We start from the raw sequence: 25,894 nt of genomic DNA on the forward strand, positions 1-25,894 counted from the left end.
CTATATGATGTTCAAACATCTTGTTAATTAGGCGCTAGTATGTGGCCCCTGCGTTTTTTAGCCCGAAGGGCATTACATTGTAGCAGTACGTACCGTACTTCATGATGAATGAAGTCGTTCCTCTATCCTCGGGGTTCATCTGAATTTGATTATACCCCTAATAGGCGTCGAGAAAAGTGAGGGTTTCATGGCCGGTCGTGGCATCAATCAAATGGTCGATGTTGGGCTGTGGGAACGAGTCCTTTGGGCACGCCCTATTTAGATCATTATAATCTACACACATTCTCAGCTTATTCCCCTTTTTGGGAACTACCACCACATTGGCCAGCCATTCGGGATATTTTACATCCCTAATAGACCCTATCTTGAGGTGCTTCATTACCTCGTCTTTGATGAATGCATGCTTTATCTCGGACTGGGGTCCTTTTTTTTGCTTCACCGATTTGTACCTGGGATCGACACATAGTTGATGGGTGGTTATCTCCGGTGGAATCCTTGTCATGTCTAAATGGGACCAAGCAAAACAATCGATATTATTAATAAGGAATAAAATAAGTTTTTTCCTGAGTTCGGGGGTTAATCCCGTCCCTAGGTATACCTTCCGATCTGGGAGATGCTCGACCAACATGGCTTGCTCCAATTTTTCAACAGTCGACTTTGTCGCGTCCGATTCTTCGGGGGCAATGAAGGTTCTAGGAGTGAGGAAGTCCTCTTCATCATCCTCGGGGGTTTGTTGGCTTTCCATCTTTTCCGGGGTGGAGTGTATGGGAACCGATATCTCTTCATGGACCACGAACATTTCCTTCTCCGCATGTTGCTCGCCATACACTGTCTTTATTTTGTCTTTTGTTTGAAAATTCATCATCTGATGCAAGGTTGATGGTACCGCCTTCAGGTTATGTATCCACGGCCTACCGAGCAAGGCATTATACCTTGCGTCATCTTTAATGATGTGGAATCTGGTATCCTGAATTGCATCGGATATGTTTACCGGGAGGGTGATCTCTCCTTTTGTTGCTTCGCGGGCCATATTGAAGCCGTTGAGGATTCGGGAGGTAGGTACGATTCGGTCGAGTAATCCGAGCTATTCTACCATCGTCGATCTGATTATATTGGCCGAGCTACCAAGATCCACGAGTACACGTTTGATTTGAATGTTATTTAAGAGAAACGAGATTACCAGCGCATCGTTGTGTGGATGAGATAGAGTCTCGAAGTCTTCTTCGTTGAACGCGAGGATGTCCCTAGGTAACTGGCCCCAAGTTTGTCCTTGTGTTGCCGCGGCAACTTTTATCCGCTTGACCACGGGTCCCTGGGGAACGTCGGTCGCTCCTATAATCATATGGATGACGTGTTGAGGTTCTTCTACTTCACTCTCCCTGTTTGCCTTTCTTTCTTCCCGGGTGGGGTTCTTTTCTCGGGGTACACTCCTGTTGGTGTGGGAACTTACGCCAACGTGTTGAGCGTTGCATGAGACCATATTGACAGGAATCGGCTCTGGTGTGATCTGAGGGTTTTGTGGTGGCATACCAACACCTGCAATAGCTACACCGCTTTTCCTATGGTCCCCAAGACTGTTGTTCTTACGCGCGTTTATTGAGTTAGGCATTTCGACCTGAAATCGAAGATCTTGGACAACAAAAAAGCGTAAAAGATAACTTGCGTTATGTAGTAAACCGGCAAGAAAACAATCACTAGTATATTTGGCCCCACGGTGGGCGCCAACCTGTTTACCTTGAAAATGGTAATAACAATTAGATTTGATTTTGTGGTTCTAAAAATATGTGATCTATTTTTATGCTAGTTGTCAAGTAGTAGATGCTAAATGATGAGATTAGAAAATAAGATAAGAGATTGAAGATGGCTTTAGAAACCATACCAGACGGTTGAGGATCGGGGCCTCGAGCTAGCGCGTGCGGGGCCTCGATGCCAAGTTAGATGCCTAGCTAAGGGCGGCCGATGGAGGATTAACAACTATTATGGTTGATATTGCGGCTCTTTATGACCAATAACAACCAATAAATGAAGAACGATAAATGATATACAATAAATGTAAATAAAGCAATAAATGTAAGCAACAAAGCCGAATAGAGAGTATGTTTAAGTTAGAGAGCAGAAAGAATGTTCTTGTATTGAATGAAGTATCTTGTGTTTTTTTAGATGTCCTCTACAAAAAATGGTAAGGAACCCCTTTACATATGAGGGGAACCCTAATATGGTACAAGTGTATTTATTATATAAACAACCGGTACGATCACTCAATCAGCTTGGCGCAGGTTGTCACCGTTCACGCAGGCGTTGTCAGAAAAGGTACTGCTCCTAGGGAACTTCCCTCCCACTAGTGATAACCTCTAGTTCGTTCTACCCCGATATCGGGCAAGAAGAGTCCTCGAAGGCTTCGAACCCCGAGATATTCCTCGGTCCCTCGGGGTGACATTGCGCAATGCCTCGCCGATCGTGAAATCGGCCTTTCCGATTTTGGCCGCATACAAAAAGAGTTAAACTACATTGAGTGCAATGACGATGGAGATGTATAAATGGAAGCTCAAGCAAACTTCCATCTCTCTAAGTTTCTTTAAAATCTGTATATTCTCTTCCTTAACCAGTTCCTTCCATGCAAGGGAAATTTCCTAGAACGGAGTTGTCAATCTCTCCTTGATGTACAAACCACCACATTCGATGGAAGAGCCATTGGAGTTTGCATGCATCACAAGGTTGACTTTTGCATAGTTTAAATTGTACTATTCCCTCCATATAAATTTATGTGGCACACTTTCCTTATGAATTTGTTTAAAGACACATTAAAACTTTCCATCTAACTCATTTACTCTCGATGAGAAGTTTTTATATTCGCACAAATGGAAAGCTTCACAAAAGCTTTTACCCTTTAAGCTTCTAAGACCACAAGTTTCAAAAGTTTTTTAAAATTCCGTGCCAAGTCAAACTATGTCACATAAATGAAACAGAGGGAGTAATATAAACGAAGACTGAAGTGGGTTTGTCTCACATCGAAAGTCAAAAATGACTTAGGATTTTTGGTTTTTATTAAATTTAGTTTTTTAATTTGAACGAACAGGTTTGGTCATGACAAAAATGAACGTTATGAATAGCCTTCTTTTGACTCTATAAATTCGTCTGACTTTTTCTTTTAATCTGAATTTCTACTAACAGGTTGTTGATGCATCTGCAATGAGTGCTTTCTTGAAAACATAGGCCAAGCTTACCCAGGGTGAAGGTGATAAAACACTAGATCCAGACTTCACCTCAGCAATCTCTCTATTACCTCCAATAGATTCATTACCAACTAAGTTCATAAGGAATTTGGAGAACATCTATTTCCAAGGCTCAAAATCGCCAATGAGAAGGTTCTTGTTCGACTCCAAAGCCATAAAAGCTCTCAAAGCTAACACATCTAGCCAAGGTGTTCCTTTTCCATCTAAGATTGAAGCATTGAAAGCTTTTCTTTGCAAGCGGATTGGAGCTGCCTCTAAATTCCTTACGGATGCACCAAAGACTTTAGCGATCACACGTCGCAAATTTAAGGCCTCGCGTTGATCCACCTTTGCTGCAAAACTCTTTTGGAAGCCTTCTATGGATAGTATTTTCCTTTTATGACTCTTTAGATGCTAAGGGAGGTCTTTATCCGATTAAACGCGGAGAACATTAAATGTACTTTCGAATTACGTAATCATTTCATCTGAAAACGTATTTTTCGGAGAAAGAGCATATTTTTATTTATTTAATTCAGTTTCGTAATTATATATATATATATATATATATATATACATATACATATATATATATATATATATATATACACACACACACTTAATTATGTCTTCAACAGATATAGACAACGAGTCTACAATCACGTCCCTAAACGAGTTGTTTAGTGTGTCGACAAATGAGAAGATAAATATTTTCAGATTCACAAGCTGGTGCAATATGGGAATATATGATGTTATTTATTGTTGTGGAAAGTCTGTTTGGGTTGCTCATATGGAGGATTTTGATGCTGCAAATATCGATCCAAACATCAGTTTGTCTTTTTAGAAAGTGCATGCAAAGAGGGGATAGAGTCGTGGATTGCATCTGATGATGAAGAGATTAGCATTGAAGAAAAGGATCCAGAGTTTCTCACATATTCCAAGACAAATCCAAGTATTTGCATTATCTAAATAAATGGCTCATTTGGAGAAAGGTCCAAAGAATTTATCAACTTTCTACAAATGTTTCCTGGAACTGAGAGAGAGGTGTTATGCATCTTACTAAATTTTGCTGACATAAATGTTCTCTCTCCATTGTATGTTTTCTTGCATTTTGCATTATCTATTATGTGCTTAGTTTTCCAATAATATACTGCGGTATTTCAAATAAAGTAAGCATTTTCAATTAACTAGGACCAAATCCTTGTTTTAGTACTGTTGCTGGTATCTTTACTTATTAGTAGCGTCCTATTAAATACCTATAATTGTATACGGTCAAATCGGGCTTCCCCTTTTTGTATGATTAATTGAGATCGGGACGTGGCAGGCCAAGGTTCGACCCCATGTCATATCGGACCGTGATGCGAAATTAGATTGATGTAACGACTCGGCCGGTCATTTCATGAGTTACAACCCCATTTCCCGCATTTCTACTTCCTTGTGTGTTGCTCAGGTGTATTTGATCATATCGTGTTAGTTGTGTTGTGTTCGGAGTGGTCTTAAAGTGGAATGAGACACTTAGTCTCTTATTTAGCTGCTTAGGTTGGAAAAGTCAACCGAATGTTGACTTATAAGTAGAAGGTCTCGGATGTGAATTCTGACGGTTCGTATAGCTTGGACGTCTGTGGTAGATTTAGGCTAGAATTGGCGAAATTGGAAATTAGGAGCTTTCCGGTCTGTAGTGGAAATCTTGATATCGGGGTTGGAATGGAATTCCTGAAATTGGAGTAGGTCCGTTGTATCATTTGTGATGCGTGTGCAAAATTCCAGGTCATTCGGATGAGGTTTGATAGGTTTTGCATCGTTTGCGGAATTCGGATGTTTGGAAATCCTTAGGCTTGAATCCAAGGGTGATTTGGTGATTCGATGTTGTTTTGAGTGTTCCAAAGGTTGGAATAAGTTTGAATAGTGTTATATGGCTTGTTGGTATTTTTGGTTGGGGTCCTGAGGGCCTCGGGATGAATTCGGACGGTTAACCGAAAGAATGGACTTGGTTTGAGCAGCTGAAATTGCTGCTTCTACCATAACCACACCTGGGGATTGGGGACCGCAGGTGCAAGGTCGCAGGTGCATGAGGAGTCCACATATGCGGAGGGCTCGGAGCAAAGGGAAATCCGCAGGTGCACATAAAGGACCGCACCTGCGAGATCGCAAATGCGGGTGATGACCGCAAATGCGGATGATGACCGCAGTGAAAACTGCACCTGCGATGCTTTTCCGCAGGTGCAGCGTCACAGAAGTGACTTGGAGATTGCATATGCGGAAATCGCTTGGCAAAAGCTATAAAATCCTCACTTCGCGAATTTCTGCCATTTTGTTCACCATTTTTGGACGAGTTGCAGCTTGAAGACTGTTATTTCAATGAGGAATTAAGTGTTTTCAGTGAAGTAAGCTAATTGGACCATGTATCTTGTGTTTATGTGGATTATTTCATTGTTTAATCATGTTATTAGTGGAAAAATTATGGAAGAAATTGGGACATTAGGGCTTGAAATTGGAGAGTTTAAATTGGCGATTTTAGAGGTTAATTGAGATCCGATTTTGATGATTTTGGTATGTATAGACTCGTGATAGGATAAGGATTTTAGTGCTCTGATTTTTATCGATTCTGAGACGTGGGCCCGGTGGCCGGATTTGAGCAAAATCGGGATTCTGAGTAATTTTTGATAATTTTCGTGTGGGCTTTGTTCCTTTGGCATGTATTGATGATATGATTATGATTTTGGATCGATTTGGGGCGATTTGAGGCTGAGTCGAAAGGCAAGGGCATTGCGGAGTAGATTTTCGTCTGATTTGAGGTAACCAATGATTGTACATCTTGACCTGAGGGTATGAAACCTCGGAATTTCGTACTATTTTGATAACATGCTAGGTGACAGGCGTGAGGGCATGCACCCGTAGGGATTGTGACTTGGTCCGTCCCGTGGCAACTGTAGAGTTGCATATTTTGGTAAACTCTATATGATATCAATGTGCTTTAGAAATAATTCTGTTAACTTGGGCTGAATGCCATGTTTGGGGCATTGTGCCGTACTGTTTGGACCCTCAGGGGCATTTTACTATTATCCTCACATTTTTTTGATAGAAAGCCTTATCCTCAGTCATAGTTTACTATTATCCTCACATTTTTTTGATAGAAAGCCTTATCCTCAGTCATGGTTTATTTCTATTTATTTTTTGATCTTTTTCATCACTCTATATTAATCTATGAAAGTGTTATTGGGCTGAGTTCCCTGAGCTTGCACTGAGATACCCGAGTGGCTTGTGAGGCTGATGAGTGAGTGAAGCCGCGGGCCAGATTGTGAGATGGAGGCTTTGTATGGAGGAAGCTGTTGTCGTTCAGTTCGAGTTGGGTCGAGCCCTCGATCGCGAAGAGAGGGTCGAAGAACGTGTTTGCTGTTGGGACCTAGAGGGAGGTGTTCGAGGAAGCTGCAGCAAGGGCCTTGACTTTTCAGAGGAGTTGGCCTGAGCCAAGGTGGATGAAGGCGATGTTTGGCCACTCCTGGTGGACGTTGCAGAGGGCGTTCTTTTTTGACGAAAAATAGAGGTTCCGTCATTTCGTAACTTTGTTTCTGGCGCGCGGGGCGTGCCTGTAGGCGGAGAATGTTTTTGCATGTAATATAAGAATTTTTTTAAGGCTTTTGTTCCTTTTGTACCTTTTTCGTGTCGCTGCTCTCAATCGCACAGATCGGTTTTGGAGGTATTCTCCGAGTGGCACCATGGCTCGAGCTTGGGTAGGTCCTCCTGCTCCCATCGGCCATTGCGGGTGGAAGGCGGTCCTCCTCCGTGCTTCTAGGCCGGAACGATTTCATGGGTGCGTGTTCCGGGGATTCGCCTTTTCTGCCAATGGCGTATTGATAGCGCCGCTTAGGTCGTCTCTTTAGGCGTATCCGCTGTTGAATTATTCTTGGGTTCCACCTTCGGGTGTCTCAAGACACATCAGGCGAAGCGGGCAAGCTAAAATAACCTTTGACTAGATGGCCCAATGGTCAAAGGGTAACTATTTCGTGGCTTTTTGCCGAGGAGTATCCCGATCAGGTCAGTGCAGGGGGCTCCTTTTCCCGGAGGAATTGGCCCAAGCAAGGAGGACAATCGGGGAGATTGGTTGTCGTTTGCCGAGGCCGTAGAAGGCGTATTTTGACAAGCTGTTTTCCTTTTGGTACGGGGCGTAGACTTGACCGCTCTATAGTCAGAGGTCCCTGCAGAGGGAGAGGGCGAAAGATAGCGGCTTACTTTACTTGTTGGGGCCGAGCTAGAGATGGCCCTTGACTGCGTAGGCAGTAGCGGGAAATATGCAGATAGGGGGATTTTCATGGCGATTCGGGCCAACGACTATGATCCCTTGGAAGAGTTTGGATGGGCCAAGGGAGCGATGTTTGATGCCGAGTCCCTGATATCTTCAGGTTCAATCTCTAAGTCGTGTCATGGCTCGAGCTCCGATTGGCCTTCCACTTTCTTCCCGTTTGTATGAGAGGAGGGTGATGACCCTATGTGCTCCTGGACCGAAGCGTTTTTGCGGGCGTGTGGCCTGGGGATTTGTCGCGACTGTTGATAGCATGGTCGGGGCCGTGCTTTTAGGTGTATAGTGATTGAATTGCCCTCGGGTTCAGTCTTCGAGTTGGGATCCTAACTCAGGCTTATTTTACCTTCGAGCCCGTTTGGGCTGGCGATGATGATTTTCATTCTCTGCCTTTGGGCGTTTGGCGATTTTCTTGTAGCTAGTCTCCGAGTTAGGAGATAACAGTCTGCGTGTCGTACCTCCGGGCGTGCTATAATCCTTGGGTCCAGTCTCTGAATCGTGTCGTGATTCAAGCTGCAATTAGCCTTTGACCCTTTCGGAGGTTCCGGTTGGCGATAGTGCCTTTTTGCTTCCCACCCCTGGGCATTTGATGATCTTCTGGGTCCAGTCTCCGAGTCGCGTTGCGCTTCGAGCTGTAATCAACCCTTAAATTTCATCTGAGTGTTTGGTCGTAGAGACCTTTTGATATGAGGCCCGGAGGCTTTGCTTAGTTTAACTATTTTGGATCTGGTCTCCGAATCAGGTTACGATTTGAGCTCTCGTTAATCCTCAAGTTGTCAATTTTCAATTTGATGGTCGTAGAGACCTTTCGCTGTGAAGCCCGGAGGCTTTGCTTTGCCGGCAACAATGGCACCTACGCTGTTTGATGTGAGGCCTGGAGGCTTTTGTAGGCTTTGTTTTCCTCTCGTTAAGGTATTATTGATTATTTTGCCTGACCCATCATCGGTTCAAAAAGAACCTCGATTTCAAGTCGTAATCAGCGATGTTTTGAGCACCTCGGAAGGTTCGTAGCCCATAGGTCGAATAGATCGACGCTTTTTCGATTTTGGAGCCGACATGGTCAGGACTCATTTTTTGCCTGTTGAGGGAAGCCTGTGTTTTTACCGATTCTTTTCGCAGTAGGTTCGGAGGATTTTTTAGGAACAGTCGGGCGTCCCCGAGTCACGTTTTTTTTGGGCTGTAGCAGCCGTTCGACCGTAGTCGTGTGCATTTGGCCGGGGCCATTTTTGATCCCGATAAGCAGTTTTAGGCGTCCACACCGAGGGTATGCCCTTTAGGGATTCTTACAAATGCGACGTGTAACCTAAACTGCCGGATTTTTCATGCCTGTTGAATGACTTAGAACCAGAGAGAGATTTAGAGAAAGAGAGAGAGAGATTATATTATTGCTTTCTTTGTAAGACAATTGGAGATATCTACAAGGTGTTGGTGACCCTTCTTTTTATAGAAAAGGGGGCGTCCAAACTTAATATGGAATAAGCAATACAATAAAAGAATGAGATGTGACAACCTGCTTTTCTTGGGTTGTAGGAGAATTGACGTCGAGCCGTTTGGACAAGTCTCGTGGATCCCGGATACATCTCTTGGGGGATATCTTCGCTCATCAGGGTGTTAGCCGATGCCCGATCTGGGCAAGGCATCGGTTAGATCTCGAGGGAGGTGACGGAACCGAGATCCCGTGCATTGGGGATTTGTTCTTCGAAGCATTATGTCAAGGAAAAATTGGTCTCCCGATTTCCCCGCACACAAATGCCACACATTGAATGACAAAATCCAGACTTTGATTGACAACAAGATTGTATACGACAAAATCGGAGGGTCCAATTTCCCGTCATTAAAGCATTTTGGAAGATCGCCTCGAAGCCTTGAGGCTACAAAGATGCGCTCGAGTCTTCTCCCTCGGAGCCCATCGACACCCGGCCTTAAGAGGATATCGGTCGAGGCTAGAGTAAAAATGGAAATTTCCCAAGACGCGACTAAGTCTGTCGCGACTGAGTCTGACAAAGCCTAGCCAGGCTATTATTAGCCCTACTCGGGGCGTCATTTCCAGCCGTCCCATCTCCACACCTTTACAGCTAATGTATGCCTTACCATATAAGCTTCCCCCTTCTATATAAAGGGGATTCTGATTATTTTGTAGAGGACTGATGTTGCTCCAAAGACTCTACATGAAATATATGATAACTCTCTCTCTTTGTCTCTAATACACTCTCTTGATATTGTTGCTCTATCTTATTATCATCGTAGTCATCCTACATTTATTGCTTGTTATTGTCATTAAAGAGCCTCCTTTTAATATTATTGCATCTATTCGCCCTTCCCCGATCGCCCTTGATAACTCGAGTCCGAGCTCGGGACCCAACCTCGAGGCCCCAAATCGACCAGCTCGAGGCCCCGAAAGGCTATCTCTTGATTGGATTACCACTTTATTTTAGCTCGCGTCTCACCCTTAAACTTTACGCACATAGCATCAACTGCTCTAATACTAGCATAAAAATAGATCACGTATTTTTAGAGTCCCATAAACAAAATCTAATTGTTATTACCATTTTCACGGTAAACAATGATCATCCAAGCAAAGGAGGCTACGCCTAATGTCCGGAATAACCCCCTCTCAGATCACAGAGGTGAAGGTGTTAATGTTATAGAGATGGATGAAGAATGGGATCCGGAGGGATCAATCGGACTTATTAAAGAGGGTGACGATCCCAAGAAACCCGCAATCACTCTCAACTCCATTATAGTGCAGGTACAGCTGCCAGTGGAGGTCGAGGTAACTACGTCAGTCCCATTTAAAGTTGAGGTAGCAACCCCTGCAGTTGCACCTATTCCATTTGAGGTGAAAGTAGTCACACCATTTACAGTGACAGTATCAACCACACCACCTTTGAGCACCGAGGCTGTACCATGGGATTTTGTGGCTGGAGCTAGAAGAAAAGGAAAAACCAAGATGGGGGAATATGGCGCTGCACAACGAATGAGTAGGACCGGATGGGTATATACGCTCGAGAATTTAGGAGAATCTAGTACACAGGCACCTAACAGACCTCCCGTTATTGAAACAGGTCCAGATGACCTCTAGAGGAAAGTATAAGCAAAGGAGTATTTAGTCATTGATCACCTAAACAAGACTCTCGCTCAAATATCTATCCTATCACTGCTAGAGAATTCAGAAGCACACAGGAACGCTCTGATGAAAGTATTGAACGAAGCGTATGTGCACAATAACATCACAAGCGGAGAAATGGCTAACATGGTGGGACAGGAGTTGCAAAGTCACAAAATCACTTTCCACGAGGATGAGTTGCCGACTGAGGGTCTGAATCACAATAGGGCACTGCACATCACAGTGCAATGCGAAGACTACATCATTACCAGGGTCCTGATTGATGGAGGATCCAGTCTCAATATCTGCCTATTGACAACACTGAAGAGATTGAGCAAAGGCCTATACGAGATACGAGAAGGGACCATGAACATGAAGGCTTTTGATGGGTCTCGGAGAGCTACCATCGGAGAAATTAATCTATGTCTGCAAATGGGGCCTACGTGGTTTGATGTCGAGTTTGAGCTGTTGGACATATCTGCATCATACAATCTGCTGTTAGGACGACCATGGGTACACGCCGCTGGGGCTGTGGCATCAATTTTGCATCATGTAGTAAAGTTTGAATGGAACCATCAGGAGGTGATCATTCACGGGGACGGGAGTAACCCCATTTACACTAGTCAAACCATCCCGGATATCGAGAACATAAGAAGGTTAGGAGGGGAAACCTATCATCACATCGAACGTGCCAATGCCATTGAGAAAGAAAAATGGTAGAGTAACATGATAGAAAGCATACTAGCATGGTCTGGGCATGAACCCGGCAAAGGGCTTGGGAAGAATCTCCATACCAAACCAATACAGTTGAAACGCCACGGTACTACTTTAGGGCTCGGATACCAATATACATGGCAAGAGTATGATGGCTTGTCGCCTCCATGGCATGGACCTTATTACCCTCTCGAGCAACAAGTGCCACATCTGGGTCAGACTTTTCACCAAGCTGATACAAGATGGGGAACTGCAGAAGAACAAGCATTAGCTGGGCTGAGGAATCTGTTCCTGGAGGACGAGGATATGGACTACAGTGAATTAATTGAGGAGGAGGAGGATGAAGGCTTCACTATTCAGACTGTGGAGAAGGGACATGTTCTCAAAAACTGGACTGCCACACCATCACAGGCCCCCCGAGTCCTTGGGTAGCTTGGCAATAAACTTAATTTTATTTCTATAGCCATGCTAGGCGTCTAAGATTTTCAGTAATTTTGTTTTTAAAGACCTACTTGTTTCAAATAATTGCTCGACTCATCGAGCCGTACTTGTTTTGAATGTTTTCAGTTCTAATCAATGCATTGATATTTATCATTCATTATTACCTTTCACACTTTTCTTTCTACAACATTATTGTTACTTTTCCTGATGAACCGGTGATTGTGACATGCAATGAGGCAACGCAATATAAGGATAGTGACTCGGATGAAGAAGATGAAATACCTAAAGAAGTTGTCAGGGAGGTTGAGAACTTTGAGAATAAGCCTAAGTCCAACCTGGACGAAACCAAAGCAGTAAATTTGGAAGATGTCGAAACCGTTAAGGAGACTCGCATCAGCATTCACTTATCACAGACAAAGAAAGAAAGAGGAGTACATTCCTTTCCTGAAGGAGTATGAGGATATCTTTGCATGGTCATACGATGATATGACCGGTTTGAGCACGTCCATAGTGGCTCACAACTTACCTACCAATCCCATGTGTCTGCCGGTGAAATAGAAACTTGGGAAATTCAAACCAGATATGAGCCTGAATGTCAAGGAGGAAGTTACTAAGCAGATCAAAGCCAAAGTCCTCAAAGTGGTTGAATACCCAACCTGGTTAGCCAACACGGTACCAGTTCCAAAGAAAGATGGGAAGGTCAAAGTATGTGTTGACTATCGAGACTTAAATAAGTGAGTCCCAAGGACGACTTTCCACTGCCAAATATACACATCCTGATCGACAATTGCGCCAACCATGAACTCCAATCCTTTGTAGATTGCTTCATGGGTTATCACCAGATCTGGATAGATGAAGAAGACGTAGAGAAAACAACTTTTATTACACCATGGGGGGTATACTGCTACAAGATGATGCCATTCGCTCTAAAGAATGCTGGGGCTACTTACATGAGAGCCATGACAACCATCTTCCATGATATGATACACAAAGAAATAGAGGTGTGTGTGGACAACGTCATTATCAAATCCAAGAGGGCCACATATCATATAGCGGAGTTAAAAAAATTCTTTGACAGGTTAAAGAGGTAAAACTTAAAACTGAACCCCGCAATATGTGCATTCGGGGTCCCTGCAGGAAAGTTACTGGCATTCAATGTAAGTCGTCGAAGGATCGAGCTAGACCCATTTAAGGTTCAGGCTATTCAGGAGTTACCGCCACCTAGGAGAAAAAAGGATGTGATGAGCTTCCTCGGAAGTCTCAACAATATCAGTTGCTTCATAGTGCAATCCACAGTTATATGTGAACCCATCTTCAAAATATTGAGGAAAGATGCCGAAATAAGCTGGACCAAGGATTGTCAGAAAGCTTTCGACAAAATCAAGGAGTACCTATCCACACCACCGGTCTTGGTCCCGCTAGAGCTAGTTCAACCTTAGCTACTCAATCTATCTATATTAGATAGAGCCTTCAGATGCGTTCTGGGACAACATGACGAGACAGGGAGAAAGGAGCAAGCCATATACTACTGGAGTAAGAAATTCACACCTTATGAAGCGCGATACTCTTTGCTGGAGCGCACTTGTTGTGCTTTGACCTGGGCGGCCCAGAAATTGAGGCATTACTTCTGTGCCTATACCACGTACCTCATGTCCAGGATGGACCCTCTGAAATACATATTTCAAAAACTCATGCTGACTAGGAAGTTAGCCAAGTGGCAGATACTGTTATGTGAGTTTGACATCATCTATGTAACTCAAAAAGTGGTCAAAGGACAAGCATTTGCAGACCATCTTGCTGAAAATCCTGTAGGAGGAGAATACGAACCCGTGAAAACGTATTTTCCTGATGAAGAAGTGTCATTCGTAGGAGAGGACATTACTGAGGCATACGACGGTTGGAGGATGTTCTTTTATAGCACTGCAAATTTCAAATGAGTGGGCATTGGAGCGGTTTTGGTATCAGAAATAGGTCAACATTATCCAGTATCTGCCAAACTCAGATTTTGCTGCACCAATAACATGGCAGAATATGAAGCCTGCATACTGAGGCTCAACATGACAATCGACATGAATATTCAAGAGCTGCTAGTAATCGGTGATTCAGATTTGCTTGTGCACCAGGTACAAGGAGAATGGGCCACCAAGAATTCCAAGATATTGCCATATCTTCACCATGTAAAGGAATTGAGAAAGAGGTTCACGAAGATAGATTTTCAACATGTTCTCAGAATTTAGAACGAGTTTGTCGATGCCTTGGCTACCTTGTCATCCATGATACAGCATCCCGTTAAGAATTTCATTGATCCCATCCTAGTGAGAATCCATAGTCAACCGGCATATTGTGCCCATGTTGAAGAAGAAACGGATGGAAAACCTTGGTTCCATGACATCTACGAATATTTGGCGAAAGGAGAACACCTGGAGCATGCGAACCATACTCAGAAACGCACCCTCCGGAGATTGTCCAATCATTTCTTCCACAGCGGAGGAAACTTGTATAGAAGACCTCTTGATTTGGGATCGCTGAGATGTGTCGATGCAAAATAGGCTTCTAAGCTACTTCAGGAGATACATGTTGGGACCTGCGGCCCACGTATGAATGGTTTTGTCTTGGCCAAGAAGATACTTAGGGCCGGTTATTTTTTGATGACCATGGAGATTGATTGCTTCCAGTATGTCTGAAAATGCTACCAACGTCAAGTGCATGCCGATATGATAATGGTGCTGCGAAATGAGCTCAATGCAACAAGCTCACCTTGGCCATTCGCCGCATGGGGAATGGATGTCATCGGTCTGATCGAGCCCACTGCTTCAAACGGGCACAAGTTTATTCTAGTGGCCATTGACTACTTCACAAAACGGGTAGAGGCTGCATCCTACAAAGCTGTAACCAAGAAGGTCATTGCAGACTTTGTCAAGGATCGTATTGTTTGCCGATTAGGAGTCCCCGAGTCCATAGTCACTGTTAATGGCGCCAATCTCAACAGTGATCTGATGAAAGCCATGTGTGAAACTTTCAAAATCAGGCACAAAGACTCTACAGCATACAGATCTCAGATGAATGGAGCCGTAGAAGCCGCCAACAAAAATATCAAGAAGATACTAAGGAAGATGGTGGAAAACCACAAACAATGGCACCAGAAGCTACCCTTTGCTCTGTTGGGATACCGCACTACAGTTTGCACGTCAACCAGAGCAACTCCCTACATGCTGGTCTATGGTACCGAATATGTCATCCCTCTAAAGGTAGAGATCCCTTCTTTAAGAATCATATTGGAAGCTGAACTCAGTGATGCAGAATAGATAAGGAGCCGCTATTAGCGATTGGCCCTTATAGATGGAAAAAGAATGAACGCAGTATGTCACGGTCAACTTTATTAGAATAGAATGTCCAGAGCTTTCAACAAGTGGGTCAAACCAAGACAATTTGCACCAGGACAGCTGGTGTTGAAGAAGATCTTTCCACATCAAGATGAAGCTAAAGGGAAATTCTCTCTCAACTGGCAGGGTCCTTACATGGTTCACCGAGTGCTAACAGGTGGAGCGCTCATACTTGCAGAAATGGACGGAGAAACCTGGCCAAAACCAATCAATTCCGACGTAGTCAAGAGATACTATGTTTAGACTATTTACATTTCCTCGTCTGATTTAATTGAACTATGCTTGACCTGATTCCCACTCAAGAGGGGATACGTAGGCAACCCTATGGGTTCAGTCATATCATAATAAAATTTCCATTTTCACCCAGGATAAGAAACTGGGGCAGGATTTTGAGGAGGACCCTCAAAATTTTGGAGCAAGTTCAGCCAAGGCCAGCATATGCAAGACGGTCAGAAATTGGTTTAGAAACTGGGGCAGAATTTTGAGAAAGATACTCAAAATTCCAAAGAAGGTTCAACAAGTTTCGTCACTCGCAAACGGCCGAAGGATTATCTACCGAACTATGGCAGAATTTAGAGGAGGACCCTAAAAATTCTAACACGAGAAAGCTGCAATGTCTCTAAAATGTGTTACAGTCACTAGTAAGATCTTTCTCATTTTCATCTTAAATCCATGGTTTCCTTAGTCTATGGCCTCATCTCTGTTATGCTTCTAAAAACCCTAATTTTACCTTTGATCTGTACAGATTTGAGACCGATTGAAAGCATTTCGCATGTTTCCTTGAAAAATTCCTGGTTTTTCAACTAATTTTCATTTTTCCTAAAACTAGGTTTACCCTAAGTCATGTTCTCTAAAGATTTTCTGATTTTCGAATGTTAATCGTCTTCTCTTAAGTGTTATCCATTCATTTCCGCTAAGATTGTTTGGACCCTAGTCGATTTATGATAAAGCCCCAATTTCTTAAACTTTTGCTTCGTTTCTGGGTTTTTTCCGTGTTACTCGTTGCACTGTTTCGTTCTGCGATTTGACATTCATGATTTCTCCTTAGTCTAGTTCAGTATCTTTTGACTTTTTACCCTAGTTCATCTCTACTAAGGTTTCTGAGTCGATCTCACGGCTTATTTCTGTGTGTTTATGAAATTTTATTTAGCCTATTTGTATGTTTGTGGAAACTGATATCACCCCCTCCTCCCCTTAAATCAGTACTATTTTGAATTTTGATTTACTGATTTGCTCTGTTAAAACTTATGTGCTGATTCTTCATTTATTCCCCTGTTTACGATTTTAATTATTCTTGTTACATTATTTAGTTGTCTGTAATGTTAATGATTCTTCATGATTATTTCCTTAATTAGACTCCTATTTGTTTACCTCTTTACTTAGGTCTGAATTGATTTCTTTCCTCAAATGACTCCTGTCTTTTAACCGTTAAGTAGTTATCCTCAATTAAGGGAAGACTATGCTTATTTTGTGTGTAATTGATCCTGTGATTTCCTTAATTGCTGAGTGCTGATTTCTTTTACCTTATTCTACTCCGGTCCTAAACATCTATATATACTCTCCTCTATTCCGACTTTTGGGACAAAGACATTAGTTCATAAACACACTTACACTCCAAAACTCTCTTGTCTTCTCTGCTACTTGGGATATTCATTGATTTAGCCGGCTGTAAATGTAACGACCCGGCCGGTCGTGTTTGGAATTTACGCCCAGATCCCCTAGTAACTGCTTCCCCTAAGTTCATTTCTGCTATTTTGGTTTGCTGGGATGTTCGGTGTTGGGATTTCGGAGAGTTTTGGGACACTTAGTCCCTAAATGAAAGCTTAAATGTTGAAAAGTTACCTGTAGTCTGAACAGTGTGAAGACGGCCTCGGAATGGAAATCTGATGGTTCCGTTAGCTCCGTTAGGTGATTTCAGGGTTAGGAGCATGTTCGGAATGTGTTTTGGAGGTCCGTAGCTGATTTAGGCTTGAAATGCCGAAGTTTGAATTTTCGAAGTTTCCGGTTCGATAGTGAGATTTTGATCCGAGGATTGGAATGGAATTTTGGAAGTTGCAGTAGCTCCGTCATGTCATTTGGGATGTGTGTGTAAAATTTCAGGTCATTCGGACGAGGTTTGGTTAGGTTTTTGATCGAAAGCGTGTTTTGAGAGAATTTGAAGTTCTTAGGCTTAAATCATTGATTAATTCGAGTTTCCGACGTTTTTTTAGTTGGTTTAAGGATTGGTACAAGTTTGAATGATGGTATGGGATATGTTCGTAGGTTTGGTTGAGGTCCCGGGGGCCTCGGATGTGTTTCGATTGCTCAACGGAGCATTTTGGTGTTGTGAAAAATTGCAGAATTTCTTCAGTTGTTGCAGACCTGTTTTCTTCTTCGCGATCGCATACCCCTTCAGGGCGTTTGCATAGAGTAATTTCGCAGGGGGGGGGGGGTTCCAATTCCTTAATCACGAACGCATGAACTGGTTCGCGATCGCACATAACTGGCCCATTCTTTCTTCACGTTCGCGTGCCTTCAGACGCGATCACATAAGGCCAGCTCCTCCTCTTCCGGGATCGCGTGCTCCTTCTCGCGTTCACGTAGGCCTTTTTCCTGGAGCCTTTATTTTACTCTTCGCGATCGCGTCCTATCTTCGCGATCACGATTCACTAATTACCTGGACAGTTATAAACAATTCAAAACCGAGGGTTAGCCATTTTTATCAAAACACAAGCTTGGGAGCTCGGATTTGGGAGGAATTTCGAGGGATTTACGAGGGCAACGACTGGGTAACGATTCTCTACTCTCATATGCTTAAAACTCGCTAATCTAATCACGAATTCCTCCTTAATTTCGGATTTTTGAATGAAGGATGGGTAAAGCTTCATAGACCAAGTTATTGAATTTTGAGTGGATGTTTGACCTCCGATTTGAGAGATTTTTGTATGGTTAGACTTGTGAGAGTACGAGGGTTCTGAAAATGTAAAATTTATCTGATTCCGAGACATTGGCCTGAGGGGAATTTTGGTCATTTTACATAATTTCGCATATTTGCTTTGAATTAAATTGTAGAATCAGTTGCTTGAGATGTTATTTACCAAATGTAATTGAATTGAATAGATTTGGGCCATTTGGAGTCGGATACTCGTGGCAAATGTGTAGTTTCGAGTTGATTTTGGAGCCTGTTCGAGGTAAGTGGCTTGTCTAACCTTGTGTGGGTGACTTTTCCCCTTAGGATTGATTTACTGGTAATTGAAATGCCTCGGGCGTGAGGTGACGAGCGCGCACTTGTGCTAATTGTTGGAAATATGGTTCTTTTCTTTAAAAATAGCCTTGAATTGTGTTCCTCCTTTCTTTGCTTACACTGTTTGATATTTAAACCTGCGGTAGCTTAGAGAAACATGTCTACTTGACTAAATTGCCTCATCTATCTTAACTGCCTTAACTGTCCTACGTGAACCATGCTAGGTTAGGATTACCTGCTTCACTTTGATATGCAAATTGATTGAATTGAGTTCTGTTGTTGTTGTGTATTTACTTTGTGACTACGGAACGGTATTCCGGGAGATCCCCCTACACTTTATTTTGGGACTACGGGACGGTATCCCGGGAGCTCCCCTGTATGTTTACTTTAGGACTACGGAATTGCATTCCGGGAGATCCCCCTGCACTTTATCAGTTGGACTACAGAACTGCACCCGGGAGATCCACTGGACATGATATTTATGTTTGGGACTACAGGACGGTATCCTAGGAGATCCCCGATTGTTATCTCGGATTTGAGTTATGTTCTTTTACTGTGTTTTGTTTGCTGTTGTAATAGTTGTTGTTGCCCTTATATCATGTGTTATTTAATTACACTGTTATTTCACATTGTTAACCTGTATTATTACTTAACCTCAGTAGGGCCCTGACTTTCCTCGTCACTACCCAACCGAGGTTAGGCTTGGCACTTACTGAGTACCGCTGTGGTGTACTCATGCCCCTTCTGCGTATGTTTTTCATGTGCAGATCCAGGTACCTCCACCCAGGCGTATCACCCTCAGGGCGGAGAGATCTAGCTGAGACTTCGAGGTACATCTGCCGCGTCCGCAGAACAAGGAGTCTCTAGCTTAGTAGATATCCTTCCTTTCTTACTGTTGTTTTAGACATTCTGGAGTTAGAGCAGTGTATTCATTCTGTTCGCTTGTGTTCCCGTGAGTTTCCGAGTTTTGGGATGAGATTGTAGACTTCCGTGTTATGGAATTGTATATGCCAAGTGGCATCTATACACCGTATTTCTTTTAACTGTTCAAAGTTGAATTTTTATTTTCCACAAGTTATTTTGTTTTCCGCATTTTAGGCTTACCTAGTTGTAGAGACTAGGCACCATCACGACATGTTCACGGTGGGTGAACTAGGGTCGTGACAGTAAGCCAAGGCTAGATATTGCACAACACCAGCTTCACACTCTGTGTTCTCTGTCCTTAACTGGTATGTCTCTGATTAAGTATTGAAACCTCAAACTCTATATGTTTCATTACTGCACTGTTTACCGTGAAAATGGTAATAACAATTAAATTTGATTATGGGACTCTAAAAATACGTGATCTATTTTTATTCCGGTTTTAGAGCAGTTGATGCTATGTGTGAGACTTAGAAATGAAATAAGAGTTAGGAATGGGGTGATAACCAAACCGATAGGCTGGCATTCGGGGCCTCGATCTTGTCGATTCGGGGGACTCGAGGTCGATTTCGGGGCCCGACTGTGAGCTATCAAACGTGATCAAAGTATGACTAACAGTTATGATAAAATCAAAGAAGGGTCTTTATGGCTAATGATAAGCAATAAATGATGAACAATAATGAAGATAATAAATGGAAGCAATAATATCAAGAGAATGTGTTAGAGAGCGGAGAGAATGTTCTTGTGTATTTTATTTGGAATCATGGATGGTTACAAAATGGCAAAGATCCCCTTTATATACTAGGGGAAATCCCAACATAGTATAAATAACATTAAATACAATGATATGGAGATGGGACATCTAGTTGATGCCCTGATTCGGGTTTGGGCTAGCCTGACAGACTTTGTCAGCTCTTGCGGCATGCCTTGGGAACTCCCATCTCTACCATAGCTGGGGTAAACATTATCCCAAGGTCGAGCATCGACGAACCTCGAGGGAGGGAACTCGACCATAGACTTGTAGCCTCGAGCCTTTGAGATGATCTTCTCAGGTGCCTCGATGACGAGGAATTGGACCCTCTAATTTCACCATATACAGATAGTCCCCGCGTTTCTTGGAGAGAAGCGATAAGACACGATTTTGACACCATTTATTTAGGCTTCCTGTGATGATGTCATACTGATGATATCATACCTATGACACAAGCCTTCGTGATAACTGGGGCATCCCATGGACTTGTCTTTGATTTATGTTATATTTCCTTTTATTTGCGTTTGTGGAGATTCCGAATGCATGATTCTACCGGTTGATGTCAATGGCTTCTTGGAGCCTAACTTTATTTTTATGGAGATCCTCGAGGTCGGGTACCACCTCGGGATTCGAAATGATGCCGTTGGCTTCTTAGAGCCTAACTTCCCTTTGATGGAGGTCCTGGAACGTCTTCGAAGTAAAGTTGGCCGAGCCAAGCGCGAGCATGATAAGCTGAGGGCTCCAGTAGACGTTCAGGCTTCAGCGGAGAAGGGTGCTCTGGCTATAACTTCTGCCTTTGAGGTTAAACAATGCTTAGCTCGTGATAATAGCTTGGTTTTAATTGATAGCTCGTGGATGCCCGGGCTGTAGCTGTAATGAGCCAAACTAAGGCTGACCAGAAGGTGGCGGTCTATTTGAAGGACGATGCCGATGCTTAAGCTGAGATGAGAAGGATTCTTGACCACGAGGACAGGGGCAAGGAATATGCTCGGTGTAAGTCCCGAAGGAAAAACCTCGAGGAGATCTGTGCTAGGGGCTTCAACCTCTCGGAAGAGGTGAAGCGGGAAAGGGCGGACGAACGTGGTACTTGGTTACTTCTGTCCGACACTGAGGATAGCAAAGAAGAGACCGACGGGCCATAGTCCCAAGGGGGACGTAGATTTCATTTCCTGATTTCGTATGTAGTACTTTAAAAGTACATCGTAAATGGAGCTTGTACTTCCTCGCATATACGTATAGAACGAAACCTCGTGGTTTTATTCCTCCTGTGTTTCTTTTTGCCTTGATTTTAGCCAAACGAACTGGTCTTTGATTTGAAAAGAACCCTTAGATTCATAGTAAAGCCCTGGGGCTCATTAGGCTGGCCTGTAGGCTCTGACGCGCTCGGTCGGTATGACCTTTTTGGTGGGCTGGCGACAATTGCTCTTACGCTTTTGGGTCGATGCGACCTTCAATGTAAGCTGGCGTCAAAGGCTCCTACGCTTTTGCCCGTGGGCGTATTTAGTTTAACTATTTTGGGTTCAGTCTCTGAGTCGGGTATCGACTCGAGCTCATTCGACCCTCAAGTTTTTGAATTTGAAGCTGGCGACAGTGGCTCTTACGCTTTAGGTCGATGCAACCTTTAATGTGGGCTGGCGACAGAGGCTCTTATGCTTTTGGGTTGATGCGACCTTTTATAGGCTTTAATTTTCTCTCGTTAAGGACTTTTGAAATAATGTTTGCCTGACTATTCGATGGTTGAAAAAAGAACCTCGATTATGAGTCATTATATAGCGATGATCGAGCACCTCGGGAGGTTTGGCTCGGAGGCTGAGTATCTCAAAGCCAGTGTTTAGGAGCTAACATGGTCGAAGATCTTTTTCCTATGTCGAGGGTAGCCTATTTGAAATGGTTCTTTTGGAAGTAGATTCGAAAAGCCTTTGTTTTTGTAGCAACGGTCGGGCATCCCCGAGTCGTGTTAGTTTGGCTGGTACAGCTTTGTGACTGTAGTCATTTGTGCTTGGCCGGAGACATTTTTGATCCCGAGTGAAGTAGTTTCGGCATCTATATCGAGGGTATGCCTTTTAGGGGTCTTACAAGTTCGATATATAGCCAAAACTTTGAGATCGGGTTTATGCCTTTAGTAAGGTCTTACAAGTTTTTCATGCCTTTGAGGTCTTAAAGTTTTGGATACTTGGTACAAGTATTGCTCTTGCCTTGCTTGAGGTCTTACATATATTTATGTTGCCTTATGTAGGTCTTGCGAGACCGAGTCTGCCCGCTTGGGTTCTTACGGCCTCGGGTTTTTGATAAGTCGATGGAGATGGCGATTGACGGCAGTCCCCGAGTTATCGAGGCTTTCTTGGCTTGGGAGCCATTGCGATGGAGATGGTGATTGACGGCAGTCCCCGAGTTATTAAGGCTTTCTCATCTCGGGAGCCATTGCGATGGAGATGGCGGTTGACGGTAGTCCCTGGGTCATCGAGGCTTTATCGGTTCGGGATACATTGCAATGGAGATGGCGATTGACAGCAGTCCCCGAGTGTTCATGATGTTTTTGACAGAGGAGCCATTTTTGCGAAAATGCCAAGTTTCTTTAGAAGCGTGGAATGCTTTGATGAAAAGTATTCTTCGATTACTTGGTACAAGTAAAAAAGTTTTTGTCATCAGGGGCCCGGCTATTCTATACGGACACGGTTCGTTCGACCGTTTGGCCCGGTACATCATTTTCTTTTCGAGACCCCATTCGGCGTACCTTGACTTCACAGAGTAGGTGATCTGCCGGGGGGATGCCCCCCAGTATTTGAGGTTGATTTAAAAGGAAGCCTTGAATACTTTGTTGAGTCTTCCTAGGTAGCATATGGATGTTGCCTCGTTAAAAACCTTGCCGGTAAAACCCTTTTGGGGATAAAAACCCGGCCGAAGGAAAAGAGTGCAACGGATGCTTTAAAACCTTAAGGTCTTCAAGTTGGGTTAGCGTTTCGACCCCCTCGATCGGATGCCTGCATAAAGGTATGTATGAAGTATATAAAATGAAAAGGGAGATGGTGATACCTTAGTGTAGAATGTGCCGGCGATGTTTCGAGCCCCGATGTGTTTCAGTCGCTTGTGATGAGGACGCGGTATGGTCCTCCGCTTTGTTTAGTCGGGCTCAACCGAAGGTGTGTGCGTACGGCTAGTACCTTGCTTTATTTGGCTTCGGCTCCTTCGCCAGAAGCCTGCTTGGGTATACCGAGCCCGAGAGGGCTCCTAGTTGGTCGTCTTCAACCCTGATATTAGATTGATATCGGTAGTGAACGTCCGACCAGGTCACGGCGGGATATTCAACCAGATTGTGTTTCAACTTCTTCGAAGCCATCGAGCTTTATTCATTCAGACCTTGAGTGAAGGCCTGCACTGCCCAGTCGTTGGAGATCGATGGTAGTTCCATTTGTTCCATTTGGAAGCGCGATACGAACTCTCGCAGCATTTCACTCTCCTTCTGCTTTATCTTGAAGACGCCGGACTTCCTTGTTGCTACTTTTGATGGCACCGGCATGTTCGTTAATGAAAGACCAGCTTGGCAAATGAATCTATTGAGTTTGGGGCCAGGTTGTGATACCACATCATTGCCCCTTTAGAAAATGTTTCTCCGAACTTCTTCAGCAAGACGGACTCGATCTCGTCGTCTTTTAGGTCGTTGCCCTTCACCGCACAGGTGTATGCGGTAACGTGTTCATTGGGGTCCGAGGTCCCATTATACTTCGGAAGGTCCGGCATTCTGAATTTCATTGGAATTGACTTCGGGGCCACTTCCTGTGGGAAGGGCTTGTGTACGAACTTCTTTGAGTCCACACCTTTCAAGATCGGGGGTGCTCCTGGAATTTGGTCGACCCTGGAGTGTTAGGTCTCGACCTTCTTATTGTTGGCTTCTATCATTTTCTCCCCCGATTCGATCCTTCTAGTGAGGTCCTCGAGCATCTTTAGGATGACGGGATCGGCCATCGACCTGTTATTGCTCGATCTCTCCAGTACCCGTTCGGCCGGGGAGTCGTTCCCGGTGCTACTGTGCTAGGAGTTTTCTAGTGGCTTTGCAGTTGAGCAATATCCAGCTGTTATGCCTGAACATTTCAAAAATAAAATGAAGGCTAACCTCCTATTCTTCCCAGGCTGGGGTTTTCTGGGCTTCTTGTTGGTCGCCTTGGTGTATGCTCCTGTTAGCGTGGGAGCTTATTTCGACGTGATGAGCATCGCGCGAGACTTCATCCACCGAAATTGGGCCTGGTGTGTTCTCAAGGTTTCGTGATGGCTCACCAACACCTGGAATAGCCACACCATTCTCTCTGTGGTTCTCAAGGTTATTGTTTACTGAATTAGACTTTCCGACCTGAAATCAAAGATCTTTGGACAAGAAAAATCTGTGGTTCTCAAGGTTATTGTTTACTTAATTAGACATTTCGACCTGAAATCAAAGATCTTTGGACAAGAAAAAGCGTGAAATATAACTTGTGTTGTGTAATAAAACTAGCAAGAATAATAACTATTATTTTTAGCCCCACGATGGGCGCCAAACTGTTTACCGTGAAAATGGTAATAATAATTAAATTTGATTATGGGACTCTAAAAATACTTGATCTATTTTTATGCCGGTTGTAGAGCAGTTGATGCTATGTGTGAGACTTAGAAATGAAATAAGAGTTAGGAATGGGGTGATAGCCAAACCAATAGGTTGGCGATCGGGGCCTCGAGCTTGTCGATTCGGGGGCCTCAAGGTCGATTCCGGGGCCCGATTGTGAGCTATCGAAGGTGATCGAAGTATGACTAACAGCTATGATAAAATCAAAGAAGGGTCTTTATGGCCAATGATAAGCAATAAATGATGAACAAAAATAAAGATAATAAATGGAAGCAATAATATCAAGAGAATGTGTTAGAGAGCAGAGAGAATGTTCTTGTGAATTTTTATTTTTTTTTGGAATCATGGATGGTTACAAAATGGCAAAATCCCCTTTATATAGGAGGGGAAATCCCAACATAGTATAAATAGCATTAATAATAAAGATATGGAGATGGGACAGCTAGTTGACGCCCTGATTCGGGTTTGGGCTAGCCTGACAGACTTTGTCGGCTCTAGGTGCACGCCTTGGGAACTCCCCATCTCTACCATTGCCGGGGTCAACATTGTCCCAAGTTCAGGCGTCGGCGAACCTCAAGGGAGGGAACTCGACCGTAGCTTTGTAACCTTGAGCGTTCGAGAAGATCTTCTGAGGTGCCTCGATGACGAGGAATTGGACCCTTCGATTTTACCGTATACATGCACTATTCCATTTACCATGAGTCCAATATGTTTTCCCGTTTACTTCTTTGCTTAGCATGTTTAATGTATTGTCTTGCTCAATATGAAACTAGCATGTCTAAACTATAACTACTTGTTTACTGCTTTATCTTGCATGTCTAAATCTTGTTTGTTAAATATGTAGTCAGCATGTCGAAATTATGAATGCTTATGTAATGTTTGTCTAGCATGTCTGTTTAAATTCTTGCATGCTCTTCTTTACTTATGAGATTATACTTAGTCTATTGGGGCTTCGATTGATCCTGATTATGTGCATGATTCTGTCCAATACCCCCTGCTTTCAACATGGTTTTGCTATACCCCTGCTATGTGTCTCAACTACCCACTATCATGACCAACCTATTAATCTTATAAAGCTCTTGAGAATTTTATGCATTTTGCTGTTTATGTATTTCCCCATACGGTGATGTGTATTCCATGTGTCCCCAACCCCTCTATCCCTGTGTTAAATCTGTTTGCCAAGTGTTTTGAATCTAGTTGTTCTGTGATTGGTGTTATGATTTCGAAAGTGTTCTAATACTTTTCTCAAACTATT

The 25,894-nt window shown here is 43.4% G+C and overlaps 1 long non-coding RNA gene across 1 annotated transcript; it reads left to right on the forward strand.

Moving 5' to 3' along the window:
• The first annotated feature begins 2,608 nt into the window (after window positions 1-2,608).
• LOC109240217 lies at window positions 2,609-4,399 on the forward strand. Its single transcript, XR_002070037.1, has 2 exons — window positions 2,609-2,714; window positions 3,172-4,399. It is a non-coding gene; the product is annotated as an uncharacterized LOC109240217 (long non-coding RNA).
• Window positions 4,400-25,894: the final 21,495 nt, after the last annotated feature.

This window comes from Nicotiana attenuata, unplaced genomic scaffold (assembly GCF_001879085.1).
Source record: "Nicotiana attenuata strain UT unplaced genomic scaffold, NIATTr2, whole genome shotgun sequence".
NCBI lineage: Eukaryota > Viridiplantae > Streptophyta > Magnoliopsida > Solanales > Solanaceae > Nicotiana > Nicotiana attenuata.